Source organism: Coptis chinensis, chromosome 2 (assembly GCF_015680905.1).
Source record: "Coptis chinensis isolate HL-2020 chromosome 2, ASM1568090v1, whole genome shotgun sequence".
NCBI classification, from domain to species: domain Eukaryota; kingdom Viridiplantae; phylum Streptophyta; class Magnoliopsida; order Ranunculales; family Ranunculaceae; genus Coptis; species Coptis chinensis.
The window spans coordinates 10,152,688-10,159,323 of record NC_141457.1 but is presented as its reverse complement, the minus strand read 5'-3'; the positions used below and the strand labels follow the sequence as shown (position 1 = coordinate 10,159,323).

At 36.9% G+C, this 6,636-nt stretch overlaps 1 long non-coding RNA gene across 1 annotated transcript; it reads right to left on the bottom strand.

Moving 5' to 3' along the window:
• Positions 1-893: 893 nt before the first annotated feature.
• LOC147514810 (uncharacterized) lies at positions 894-2,575 on the bottom strand. Its single transcript, XR_015213296.1, has 4 exons — positions 2,535-2,575; positions 2,206-2,274; positions 1,150-2,134; positions 894-1,059 (listed from the first exon to the last, which is right to left on the bottom strand). It is a non-coding gene; the product is annotated as an uncharacterized LOC147514810 (long non-coding RNA).
• Positions 2,576-6,636: the final 4,061 nt, after the last annotated feature.

Sequence of the window (6,636 nt, the reverse complement as noted above, 5' to 3'; positions counted from 1 at the left end):
AATGTTTTGTTATTGTTATGACAACCTGCAAATAGAAACCACTCTCCCGAACAACCACCATATTACCCTTTATATTCATAAACATCAACACCATTAATCCACAAAAGCAACCCAACATAAGTCAATTTCTTTGAAGAATCTCATTTTATTGAATGAACAATGTCAAACATGAACGTAACTTCCAAAGAGTACTACTGATCAATCATTGATAATAACTCAAATATTATATATATCAACTAATCTTTGAACTATAGTAAGACATGTTTTTAACCTTTCCATATGGAATACTCAGACACGTCTTAGAAGATCTGCACATCCAAGCGTGTTTGGTATTTAAAGCGGACATGATGTAAGTCAATATCACCTCTCACACTGGCTAGTGTGTCGTCTTCATCATTTCTTGAATCTATCTTTGGTTTACTGTCAAGAATGTTGAAAATAGACCAATGAGTCCTTGGCTTTGTTACTTTTCAGCCATTGCATTGGCTTGAGAAATGTTCATGGCCCAATGGTCAGAGCAAAGAAAACCTGCAAACAGATGTAGATTAGAACTATATCTAATCGATATGAAAGAAAAACAACAATCAATTAACATTCTACTGTGAAAAATTTATTAAATGTGGATATTTTATCTTTCACAAGACAAGCTCCAATATAGAAAATGGTAGCAATAGTTGAATAGAGAACATAATTCGCAAAAACAAACCTAAACCACTAATGATGCCTAGCTGGTGTTTTCAATAGTCCATAGTCTACAACTCCCAATATGAACTATCATCTAGATGAGGCGCAAGTCTAGGCTTAGTTCTCAGGAGGTAAAACTTACTAGATGGGATGTCGCCTAGCTTGGTGCAATCAACTGAAAGTCAAGTACTTGCGGCCTTGCTGGAACCCTCAAAGATGGACGTCTTGCTATCTTGCCATCTGGGCTTGTTTGTCATACTAATGTGACTGTTCTTACGCGTGACAAAGGCACGAGCATCAAATTGGGATCTCCAAGCGAGCTTTTGGATTTGCAGACCATTCTATTCCTATCTTATTTGCATTCATCACCTACAACTACAATCAAATAAATAATTGGCATGAGCAAGTTAATAGATAGTTAACCTACACTACCATATAGCGTATTATGTAGGACGAAAAGCATACCTGAATTCACAAGCTAGTTCACTAGGAGACAAAAGGACAACTTGAGAAGGAAAGCTTAATTTATCAACACCCTTCATTTTATCATCCTACTGCATCCTGGTGTTATAGCTATGCTTCTTGTTGATGCATGCTTAAGTTACATTCTTACGTCATTGAGAATCCATGATTAAAACCTCACACCAAAGGCAATAACAAATAAGCAAGAAATGAGAATATTGCAGCAATATCATTCAACTTAACACCGAAATAATAAGCCTGCAAAGTTTGAATTTCTCAATTTGATAATACGATAGAGATTTTCGCGATATTGTAATTAACCATAAATTCCAATCCTTCAGACCAGTATTTCAATAGTCCAAAATCTGTAACTACCAACATGAACTTTGCCTTAACTAAAACCCATTGATAAGGAAGCAAACATATTACGTTAGGTTAGGTAGGATCAACAGAAAATCATGCATTATACTTATTCGACTTAAAGCAATGACACAATGGTTCTCAGTCCCAAAACAACAATAAAGAACCGGGGCCTCCATATTTACAACCAAAAAAACTTAAAAAGGAGATGCCAAAAAATTTCTAGCAACATCTTGTTGAACAAACTTCAATTAACAAAAGAGTGGGCTTCACAAACGCTATTAACAAACTTGCTGTCAAAGTATATTGGCTTAGCCAGACTAATGGTAATTGGTAAGTAAGATACTAGCCGCTACAGTAGCAGAAACAAACAAAAAAAATGAAGAAGAGAGCACCTAGAATTAAGAAGCAAACCTGATGTCAGTGAAGAGACCATCGTCAAGTCCTTGTTCTTTCTTTCTTAATTGGAGCGACATGACAAATTCAGAGTCTAGATCAGACCAGAATTCCCTCACCGGGCCTCAAGAGAGTGCACAAATCAACACATGTGATCACCCATTCCACTTGAACACGTGTAACAGTAGCTTTAACCAAGTTCAATGGATTCACATCTTCTGTCAATACAGTCCTGATAATGCCAGCCACGATTAGAGCCAATGCCTTACTATAGTGGAAAACCTCTACTCCAAGAGAAATTACCTTCAATTCAAGGACAAAATCAACATTTTCGACCTTCAAAACAACTCCACGCAGTCCTTGCTCAAAGACCTAAAAAACAAAGGAATATAAGTGCCTCATAAGGTCCAAATAAATTTATGGTGTAATGCAAAGTCTGGATAGAGTATATTTGCCAGTCTAGGCAATACTAAGCTCCCCTGGGCACGAGGCAAAATGGGTAAGCTAGAGCCCAGGTGCAGTTTGACTGCATACTATTGAAATAACATTATTTCAGAAACTTAACAAGTTTCAGGCGGTTTACCCTCAAAGTGTTTTTCTTAATTCATATTTTGTAGTAAATAAAAAATTACCTCAATAAGTACTTGTGCTTCAGACGGAGTTTTTGATATGGAAAAACGCCTTCCGAAGTGTCTTGGAGTCTTTGCAATGATAGTGAAAGAGGAAGCTCAAAATGTGAGTAAAGAATAATTATATTGTGACTCACTATTTGGATAACGTTGGTTTATATTACCATACACACGGACACCTATCTCTATGTAAATCAATGATGATGACTTTTGACACATCAATAGGTTCAAATAGTAGGGTCAAATAAGTGGGTCGGAATAGCATTACTGAAGGAAAAGTTGAAAAGTTGCAGAGTTTACTAGTTCGCATCAGCCAAATATATAATATATATGTTATATAATATATATCTATTTCTGGAATCGTAATGATTTGAATTGAAAGGATTAGACATCTACAGAGGGAAATCTATTTAAATACCAAAGTCAAGACCAGGGGTAAGGCGCATCCCCTGACTTAGATAATGAAAAAAGATCCGTACTTTCAAAATGAAGAAAGATACAACCACAAGTTCCAAATAAAAGGTCCTCAATTGACGTTGAAATCAACCAGTATTTGCACACAATAGAAATTACGGTCAAGCCACAACGACTCAAAGAGAACTCCTATACGTAAAACTTATTAGATCACCAAAGAGTAAAGCCTTGATGGATAAGATAACATCCTCCTTTGCCAATAACTTTGCAACTGCTGAGCTTCACGGGAGAGAGAGATAGAAGGTGAGTGGGGTTGGTCTGTGTGTATGTGTGTTGGGGGGGGGGGGGTGTCATTAACCATCAAGAGCCTCGAAATGATGACGTTTTTTGATTGGAAAGAAGTCATTGTTATCTCAATGTTAAGTTAACTGATAGGGACAAGTTGAATTGTTCTGACCCTGACGTCAATCATGACACGAAGGCTGATGCTGTGGCAAAGAAAGGGATGTGTATTCTTTTCTAATGTTAACACTTAACATAATTTGTTAGTTGTTTTGGTTTTACTCAAAGTAGTGTCTCTTCCCAAAATTCCTTTCATTCTCATCAGCGTATTTCAACATTCTATTGAATGAAAGACCATGACTAATAAAAAGACCAGTAAAGTAATTTACTCCATTGACAACAGATCTAACTTAAAGGCGTTTACAAAACAAATCAAAGCACATGACCACAAGTTCTAAGAGAGGAGGCACTCAAATCTTACATGTTAACATACCTGCACGGCTGCACATTAACTAAATTGCATATCATATGTAACCCTAACATAGTTACCTCAATGAAGGCACAAGGATACGGACACTTCTGTTTCTTTGATAACTTCAGAAGGTATTCTGCAGCAGTGCGGCCATCCCGTCTGCCAATAGCCTAAACATCCTTGGCACTCTAGCTGTGGCGCCTATATCAAGGATGACTAAGCGGGGCCAGTTCTTATCTATCTGAAAGAAGATATTTCTAGGACTCAAGTCAGCACCAATAAACTCGTTCACCTGCAAAATATCTATATTATTAAATATAAACATGTAGATTCTATCAATAGTAAGAAGGAGATTGTGTATTAGTGTATATGAGGCTTACATCCCTTAAATGGTCAGGCTAGATTGAGAAGGATACTGTGTATCAGTGTTTATGAGGCTTACATCCCTTAAATGGTCGGGCTATCTAGATTGACATGCATCATGGCATTACAAATTGACATCCCTATAGACAATATGTATTAATATATTTAGTTTTGGAGAATATCTCTCCACCATGGACATCATCCTCCGAAACAACACATCTCATAAGCATGTCTAATTTCGCCAAATATTAAAATGCTACATCCAAAGTCTCCAATCAATAGAAAAGAAAAACCGTACCTTGAAGCCTTATGAAGGAGATGAAGTACACTGATCCAAGAGAGGAAGAGATGCGTCCACACTCCACCTTCAAATTAGTTATAACTCTGATTAGGCCACAAAGTTGGGATGGAATTTCATTTCATTAGGTTGAAGAAGAATAGTTACAACCTAGGGCTTTTGAGAAGGGACTAAATTTGTTCGTTCTTCCAATTTAAAAAAATCGGTGCTTGCAATTATAAAAATCGATACTTACCTTGTTAAGTTGGAGAGTGGAAAACGAGATACTTGGGAGGCTGGGAGCACAACGCGGCGCGCAGTTGCCATCCTGAGTTCATGCATTATCTAATCGTGTCCTCCTTTTCTGCGATTTCTGTTTTCTATTTTGCATATCTATTCCGAGATATTTGATTTAAGATTAGTTATATCGGTTGAGTGCCGAGATATTTGGTTTAATTTCAATTATTTCGATTGAGTGCGAGATAACTGAAATTTCCTATTATATCAGTGCCACACCATGCGAGATAATTATATTTTGGTCTATCTCGGATATGTAAGAATCGAGATAACATATTTCAACTCGTAGTTAATAACTAGTTTATGGGACATATTATCTCGCTAATCAGCATAACTGAGATAAGGATAGTTTTAGAACCGAGATAAAAACCCTTTTTTTTAGTAGTGTTTGTTAGATTGAAGCTCAAAAACTTTAGCAAGATTAAATTTTAGCACCTCAATCGAGGAGAAAATCGACATGCAGATGCTTTGGCATATGTCGCTGCAATGCTTGAAAATATGGAAGGACGTCTGTTGCACATTGGTGTTCAGCAAAACCCAAGTATTGATACGGAACATTCAGAGGTTATAGAAGTAGATACGCGGGGGGCGTTTTGGTTAACCAGCTATGTTTCATTTTTGTCTAAAGGTGAATTACTAGAAGATAAAAATGAGGCTAGAAGGATAAAAGTAGGAGCTGAAAGATATCTACTAATTGATAATGAGTTGTATCAAAAAAATCGTGGTGGACCACATTTAAAATGTATATCGACGGCCGTCAAATTATTGCGGAGACGCACGAAGGGGAATGTGGAAATCATTTGGCAGGGAGATCATTAGCTAACAAGATAGCGAGGCAAGGATACTTCTGGCCACAGATGCGAAGAGATTGTCTTCAATATGCAAAGAAGTATATCTAGTGTCAGAAGTATGGACTCGCTATTCATGTTCCAGCATAAGAGATGCACTGTGTATCGAACCCATGGCCGTTTGACTTATGTGGGATGGATATTAGTGGCCCACTAATACCTGGGAGAGGTAAGAAAAGATGCATGCTTAAGCTGTAACTTACTACTTCACTAAATGGGTAGAGGCTATAGCTTTGCAGCATATCAAAGAGCAAGATATTATCAATTTTCTGTTTGAAAGAGTGGTTTGTCGATACGGTCTATCATTTGCCATCATATCGGATAATGGCCCCTAATTCATTGGAGGCAAGGTGAAAGATTTTCTAGAATCGTACAAGATTAAGTACTTCACATCGACACCTTATTTTGCTCAGGGTAATAGGCAAGTTGAGGCGACAAATAAGACTATTATGGATAATATCAAAAAGAAGCTAGAGGACAAGAAAGGCTTATAGGTCGATGAATTAAATAGTGTGCTATGGGCATATAAAACAACTCCAAGGGTAGCTATGGGGGAGTTGCCATTCACTCTGGCCTATGATATGGAAGCAGTTACTCCAGTCGAGATGGTGGTATCGACATCCATAATATTGCTTATAGAAAATGGGCTTAATGACCAAGGGATGCATGCAGAGGTCCTAAACTTGGAAGAAAGAATAGAACAAGCAAGAATAAAGCTTGATTCTTATCACAGACAGCTCCGAAAGGCATTCAATAAAAATGTCAGAGGAAGAAGTTTCCAAGAAGGCGACCTAGTGTTGAAAGAGGTAACTCAAGCGACAAATTAAAAAGGAGCTGGAAAGCTATCGATAAACTGGGAATGCCCTTACATTATCCATAAGGTTGGAATAAATGATGCATATTATTTGAAGAGTGCTGATGGAAAGTTATTACATAAACCTCAAAATGTCAATAATCAGAAGGTATTCTACCAATAATGTATTTTTCAATTTTATTGCATAATGAGCTATGTAGCAAGAATATTCAATTCAATAAAAAGTTTCAAATTCATAAAGTACAAATAGAGAGAGTATCAATGATATTTATAATATATAAGTTTGAAAAATTAAATTTTCGACACCCTCAAATAGAGAGAGTATCATTGATACTTAG